Source organism: Salmo trutta, chromosome 12 (genome assembly GCF_901001165.1).
Source record: "Salmo trutta chromosome 12, fSalTru1.1, whole genome shotgun sequence".
In the NCBI taxonomy this organism is placed as follows: domain Eukaryota; kingdom Metazoa; phylum Chordata; class Actinopteri; order Salmoniformes; family Salmonidae; genus Salmo; species Salmo trutta.
This window is the reverse complement of record NC_042968.1, coordinates 35,777,453-35,785,053: the sequence shown is the minus strand read 5'-3', so window position 1 is coordinate 35,785,053 and position 7,601 is coordinate 35,777,453. Positions and strand designations below refer to the sequence as shown.

Genomic DNA, 7,601 nt, shown 5'->3' with positions numbered 1-7,601 from the left:
TTTACATTTCATTAATACTCTTACATTTTCACCATTCAGGTAAGCCTTTAGTAATGAGAGCCAGAATCCATACCGTGTTTGAAAAAAAGGTTCCATCTAGAATCTAAAAGGGTTATTCAGCTGTCCCCATAGGAGAACCTGTTTGGTTCCAGGTAGAACCCTTTTGGGCTCCATTTTCTACATGGAACCAAAAATGGTTCTACTATGACGACAGCCGAAGAACCCTTTTTTCTAAGAGTGTAGTGGCTCTTCATGCTTTCTATTTCCACTTCCTGTTTCAGGATCCTAAGCCCCTCCCTTATCTATGCCATGACGATGCCTTCACCTTCAACATTAACCTGTTTGTGTCAGTGAAAGGTATGTTGGGTTTTACACACACACACAGTAAAAAGGAATTGTTGGTGAATGAGTGCGTTGCCTGGTAATTAAGCACACACAGAGAAGGGAGGTGATGATTTACCATTAAGAGCTTTGTATTGCTAATGACCAGGACTGTTCATTCTCTCTGTCCTGACTTTCACTCTCTCTCTCCTGCCTCTCTCTGTCTCTCCACTGACTCTCTCTCTCCTGATTCTCTCTGTCTCTCCACTGACTCAGTCTCTCTCCACTGACTCAGTCTCTCTCCACTGACTCTCTCTCTCTCCACTAACTCTCTCTCCACTAACTCTCTCTCTCCACTGACTCGGTCTCTCTCCACTGACTCAGTCTCTCTCCACTGACTCAGTCTCTCTCACTGACTCTCTCTCTCTCTCTCCACTGACTCTCTCTCCACTGACTCGGTCTCTCTCCACTGACTCGGTCTCTCTCCACTGACTCTGTCTTGCTCCACTGACTCGGTCTCTCTACACTGACTCTCTCTCTCTCCACTGACTCTCTCTCTCCACTGACTCTCTCTCTCTACACTGACCTCTCTCTCTCTCTCCCACTGACTCTCTCTCTCTCTTCTCACTGACTCTCTCTCTCTCTCTCTCCACTGACTCTCTCCTCTCTCTCCCACTGACTCTCTCTCCACTGACTCTCTCTCTCCCCTGACTCTCTCTCTCTCTCCCACTGACTCTCTCTCTCTCTCTCCACTGACTCTCTCTCTCTCTCTCCACTGACTCTCTCTCTCTCCACTGACTCTCTCCTGACTATCTTTTCTCTCTCTCCACTGAATTTGAAACCTTGAATAAGGGTTTCAAATTTGGGGAAATGACACTGTCTAATTGTTTTATATTTTTCACATTTTGTCAGGAAATGCAGCTCCGTCTCAGGTTCTGCTGTTGTGCAGTGGTTGCACAGCCTTTCCTCTACAGGGAGCCAGGTTTTCCTGTGTCTACCCTTCTCAATGGCAAGGCTGTGCTCACTGAGCCTGTACTTTGTCAAGGTTATTCTAAGGTTTTGATCAGTAACCATGGTCAAATAGTTAACCATGGTGTACTGTTGATTTAGGGCCAGATAGCACTGCATTTTGCTTTGTGCTTGTGTTTCCCAATAAGCAATGTAGTTTTGTTTTGACTGTGTTGTAATTTGGTTTATTCTGATTGATTGGATGTTCTGGTCCTGAGGCTTCAGTGTGTTAGTAGAACAGGTTTGTGAACTCAGCCCCAGGACCAGCTGGATAAGTGGACTCTTTTCTTTGCTCATCTCTTGGCATTGCAGGGCTTGGTAATGATATGAGAGGGGTCACTGTATTTTAGATGTTTCCAAAACTTAATTGCTCTTTTTTGAGTTTTTATTATTAGTGGATATTGGCCTAATTCTTCCCTGCATGCATTTTTTGTAGTTTTCCTCTGGGCATGTAGGAGATTGATGTGACACTCTCTCTCTCTCTCTCTCCACTGTCTCTCTGTCCTGACTATCCACTTACTCTCTGGCTTGACTATCTCTCCTGACTCTCTGTCCTGACTCTCCACTGACTATCTCTCTTGACTCTCCACTGACTCTCTCTCCCGACTATCTCTCCTGACTCTCCACTGGAATTCTCTCCTGACTCTCCACTGACTATCTCTCCTAACTATCTCTCCTGACTCTCTCCTGATTCTCCACTGACACTCTCTCTCCTGACTCTCCACTGACTCTATCTCCTGACTCTCTTTCCAGTGACTCTCTGTCCTGACTCTCTCTCTCCTGACTCTCCAGTGACTCTCTGTCCTGACTCTCTTTCCAGTGACTCTCTGTCCCTACTCTCTCTCATGACTCTCCAGTGACTCTCTCTCCTGACTCTCCAGTAACTCTCTCTCCTGACTCTCTCTCCAGTGACTCTCTGTCCCTACTCTCTCTCATGACTCTCCAGTGACTCTCTGTCCTGACTCTCTCTCCAGTGACTCTCTGTCCCTACTCTCTCTCTCCTGACTCTACAGTGACTCTCTGTCCTGACTCTCCACTGCTCATGTATTTTCTGAGATATTATGAGGGGGTATATCAGGTGTTGATATCTGTCTCAATTAACTATTGTGGGTTGTTTTTTTCAGGAGAGGCAATGAAGGAAGCAGCCGCTATATGCAAGTCCAACTTCAAGGTAAGCAGTTGGTGAAGTGGACTTGTCTAAACATTGGATAGTTTACTACAGTTGCATCAATGTGCAGAGTTGTGGACTCGAGTCACATATTTGATGACTTCAGACGCGACTTGATAGAAAATAAAATAACTAGAGGCTTGACTTGACTTGGAGCCTCAAGACTTGGGACCAGAGTTTGACTTGAGACTGATGACTTGAAATGATTTGGCAAGGGTTTGTCACTCATTTTGTGGCACAGAGTCTTAGTGCATTACTCTCCACGTAGCCAGAGACAGTAGCCACAGCATCGCACATTGCAAAAAAAATGTGCAACAGATTGGCTTGTGAAATGCACACTTGGCCCTCTGATTGGCCCAACAAACGGTCAATTAATACAGGTCTGGTGAGGTAGCACAGTGTTTCTCGAAGCGTATAAAAGGATTTGGGGTTGGTCGTGAGCAATGTTCCCTCTAATCTTTTCTGGCACTGAGATCCTTTAAGTTCTGCTGAGCGCAAACTTGAACATTGTGAAAATTCTGAAGCTGAAGCTGCCACTCGCTTTGTAGTTAGTTTTAACAGTGGCCAAGTAGACTACTGTGGCTATTTGATCATATTGTAGGCCTACCAGAGTGGCCCCCACATCAAAAACAATGGAGATGTTTTGTGCTCTTGTAGGAAGCAATCAATCACCTATTGCTGACTACAAATGATCTATAACTGGGATAATAGCTCACTAAATAGCAAAGGATATTAACTAAATGTACACTTGTGGCTACATGCAGCTCTTGTTTTGATCTCAAAACAAGTGGATCTACTCACGACCACAGCTGTAAACACAGTCCAGTTCAAAGTAAATGGCATAGATCCATATATGGCAATGGTCTCTTTGCATACAGGCCTACTGCAGCTCTGATTGGTTATGCCGCTGGTCTGTTTAGATGTACAGGCTGAGTTGTTGCAATAGAATCCTTTTGCGATACATTCTGCCTACAGCAACGTCTCCAGCATGATTAGTTTTGTTTCACTATGTTGCATTGACAGTGGCTAATATTGTGTTGATTCGATCACGATTGCCAGAGTAAAGGGAAACTAGTGTTAACTAACAAGGAAAACTCTAGAAAGCTGAGTGAAGTTTAATCTCGTGGCTGATATTTCTTCTGTGCGCTGCACTGCATTCGCGGACTACTGCACACCCCCGAAAGTTTAGAGGGAATGTTTGTTGTGAGTAGGAAACTGAATTTTTGAAACATATTTGAATTGGCTACATACATTTTATATTTATAACCTTTGCCTATTTGATCTGGTTTCAGGCATAGGCCACGGTATTACACCAAATGATTGTCTAAAAAACATTTCATCCGTGCTTCAGAACCACCAAGTTGCACGTCTTGACTGTTGACCAATGAACAGTGATCAGCATTAGCACACAAAGGCTCATATCCAGATTAGTCTTCAGAAAGCGCTTGTTTCATTTTCTCCGGTTTTGCCTGGTAAAAACAGAGTGAGCCTAAATGTATATTATCCATATAAATGTGAACCACATATATACAGTTTAGCAATCTACGACGGACACATCTTTTCCAGAACAATAACCTTAGGCTACGTGGTGATTTCATTGATCGTTTTCATATTTCAGATAGTCCTAGTTTGGGTGGTAACTGGCTATATGTCTGAAGATATCTGTAACATCACACTGCCTTGAATATTATGGGAGGAAGATGTAGAACCAACATATTTGGGTGAATGTATTATGATATGTGTGAGGAAGAAAGGATCTTCCCAGTTGGCAACGAGCTGCAGGCAGGCGGCCCTCCAGAGAGACATGCAAGGTGCAGACAGACCATGCTTTCCTGTTCCTGCAACCTCCGCTGCATTCAGGCCTATTATCCTGGTTTCTCTGGACACCAGAGGAGTGAGAAGATATCCCTAGTTGATATTGGCTGCTAACATGAATGACTTTCATCAAGAGATGCAGGTGTAAAAAGTTAATTTCTGTGTCTTGCGCTTTGACAAATGCATCTCTGTTTATGGCTGTAATGACAGGCTACATTTGCTCAGCGTTTCAGCGGGCGGGCGGGTCGCAAGCTTTGAACCATATACAAATACATTTTACATAATAAAAATACGTAGTAGACAGAATAAAGAAAATGGCTGTCTGGTAGCCTCAATAAATAGACAAAATATTGTAGTTGAAACAAGTCATTGCGTGTGTATATATATATATATATATATATATATATATATATATATATATATATATATATATACACTGCTCAAAAAAGTAAAGGGAACACTTAAACAACACAATGTAACTCCAAGTCAATCACACTTCTGTGAAATCAACTGTCCCTTAGGAAGCAACACTGATTAACAATAAATTTCACATGCTGTTGTGCAAATGGAATAGACAACAGGTGGAAATTATAGGCAATTAGCAAGACACCCCCCAATAAAGGAGTGGTTCTGCAGGTGGGGACCACAGACCACTTCTCAGTTCCTATGCTTCCTGGCTGATGTTTTTGGTCACTTTGAATGCTGGCGGTTGCTTTCAGTCTAGTGGTAGCATGAGACGGAGTCTACAACCCATACAAGTGGCTCAGGTAGTGCAGCTCATCCAGTGTCATGACGTTGGCCTCTTTGAGTACAGGGAGGACAGTTGACCCCCTCCCCCTTGCACCGTCCCCCAACCTACCTCCCTCCACCCAGTCCCTGTGTGAAGCGTAGGTAAAATTCCAGAGGAGAATCTCTTGCCACATGGCCCATAGAGAGACACAGGAAATTCTTCCAACTCACAGAATTGGGGAGCCAAGCGACATTTGTGTTCTGGAGAAGGTATGAAAGATTGGTGAAGAATCCAGCTACAAACTGGTCCGCTTGGTACAATTTTGTGATACTCAGAAGAGACAATATAGCCATATTACCATAAAACTGTTTATATAATAGCCTCAGTTATGGGACTTGCATGCAAATGGTGGTATAAAATGTATTAATAAGGATAAAGCTATTTGTAATACATTGAGATGCTATGTACTGATGTTAATGTGATAAGCTTGGTACAGAAATACAATTCTAACTCAGTCATTGGCACGCCCCCAGGGACACAGACAGGACCAGGCGTCATGTGACAAGCCTGTTCTATGTTCACTATAAAAGCCCACCCTGATTTACTTTCTTCAGACCAGGCCTCCACTCCATTGCGAGTTGGCCAATAGGTTTTACTATCCAATTCCTCTACTGAAAGTGAACTATACCACGTGGTTAACTTTTAGACTATCGATACCGACAGAATAAGAACAAGTCTTTGATATTAATTAATAGTCTGCAGCTAGAAATGATATCATTGAACGCGAAGACCAACGAAACATCCATTCAATAACAAAATTAATGAATGTCGCTTTGAAAGATCCATTCTAACGAGAGAGAGAGAGAGAGAGAGAGAGAGAGAGAGAGAACTCTCCAACAGAACGACTCTCCAACAAGGATCCCGACGACACACTGAGCGTAAATATATATTGATTGCAATTGTTCCCGAATGAGTGAGCGTTCATGTGCAAAGGATTAGCATATCAATTGTTAATATTAATGAACTCTGTGTGCCTCCTCAGCTGACCTTTTATGACCCATTGTCTAACAGACCAGCCATGCCTGTTTAGCCCACTAGGGCACATTACTCTACCAATTCTTTGTGATGATAATTACTGTTTGTATACTTTCTGTGAATTACTTGGTTTAGTAAATAAATGATTTTAAGACAATTGATGTATGGATGACTCTTAGTAAAGGCTGGGTTCGTGCAGATACAACAATTTACGACGTTTGGAATGAGACTGGACGCGAGGTAAAATACACCATTTAAACCAGAAGATAATCGGCCTATACTATAATATAATATATAATGTTATAATATAGGAAAGTTATATTAGGAAAATTATAACTTTGTAATCTGAATATTTTCCTTGGTGCCCCGATCTCCTAGTTAATTCCAATTAAACGATTAATCAGTTTAATCACGTGATAATAATTACATGGAGTTAATTGATAAACATGTCTTCAGTTTAATGGTGACCCAAAGACACGACACCAGGATGGCACATCAATGCGAGCTGTGGCAAGAAGGTTTGCTGTGTCTGTCAGCGTAGTGTCCAGAGCATGGAGGCGCTACCAGGAGACAGGCCAGTACATCAGGAGACGTGGAGGAGGCCGTAGGAGGGCAACAACCCAGCAGCAGGACCGCTACCTCCGCCTTTGTGCAAGGAGGAGCATGAGAAGCACTGCCAGAGCCCTGTAAAATGGCCACAAATGTGCATGTGTCTGCTCAAACGGTCAGAAACAGACTCCATGAGGGTGGTATGAGGGCCCGACTTCCACAGGGGGGGTTGTGCTTACAGCCCAACACCGTGCAGGACGTTTGGCATTTGCCAGAGAACACCAAGATTGGCAAATTCACCACTGGCGCCCTGTGCTCTTCACAGATGAAAGCAGTTTCACACTGAGCACATGTGACAGAGTCTGGAGACGCCGTGGAGAACGTTCTGCTGCCTGCAACATCCTCCAGCATGGCCGGTTTGGCGGTGGGTCAGTCATGGTGTGGGGTGGCATTTCTTTGGGGGGCCGCACAGCCCTCCAGTCAGAGGTAGTCTGACTGCCATTAGGTACCGAGATGAGATCCTCAGACCCCTTGTGAGACCATATGCTGGTGCGGTTGGCCCTGGGTTCCTCCTAATGCAAGACAATGCTAGACCTCATGTGGCTGGAGTGTGTCAGCAGTTCCTGCAAGAGGAAGGCATTGATGCTATGGACTGGCCCGCCCGTTCCCCAGACCTGAATCCAATTGAGCACATCTGGAACATCATGTCTCGCTCCATCCACCAACGCCACGTTGCACCACAGACTGTCCAGGAGTTGGCGGTTGCTTTAGTCCAGGTCTGGGAGGAGATCCCTCAGGAGATCATCCGCCACCTCATCAGGAGCATGCCCAGGCGTTGTAGGGAGGTCATACAGGCACGTGGAGGCCACACACACTACTGAGCCTCATTTTGACTTGTTTTAAGGACATTACATCAAAGTTGGATCAGCCTGTAGTGTGGTTTTCCACTTTAATTTTGAGTGTGACTCCAAATCC

At 44.2% G+C, this 7,601-nt stretch overlaps 1 long non-coding RNA gene across 1 annotated transcript; it reads left to right on the top strand.

Moving 5' to 3' along the window:
- Window positions 1-278: 278 nt before the first annotated feature.
- LOC115203453 (uncharacterized) lies at window positions 279-2,621 on the top strand. Its single transcript, XR_003880166.1, has 2 exons — window positions 279-357; window positions 2,454-2,621. It is a non-coding gene; the product is annotated as an uncharacterized LOC115203453 (long non-coding RNA).
- Window positions 2,622-7,601: the final 4,980 nt, after the last annotated feature.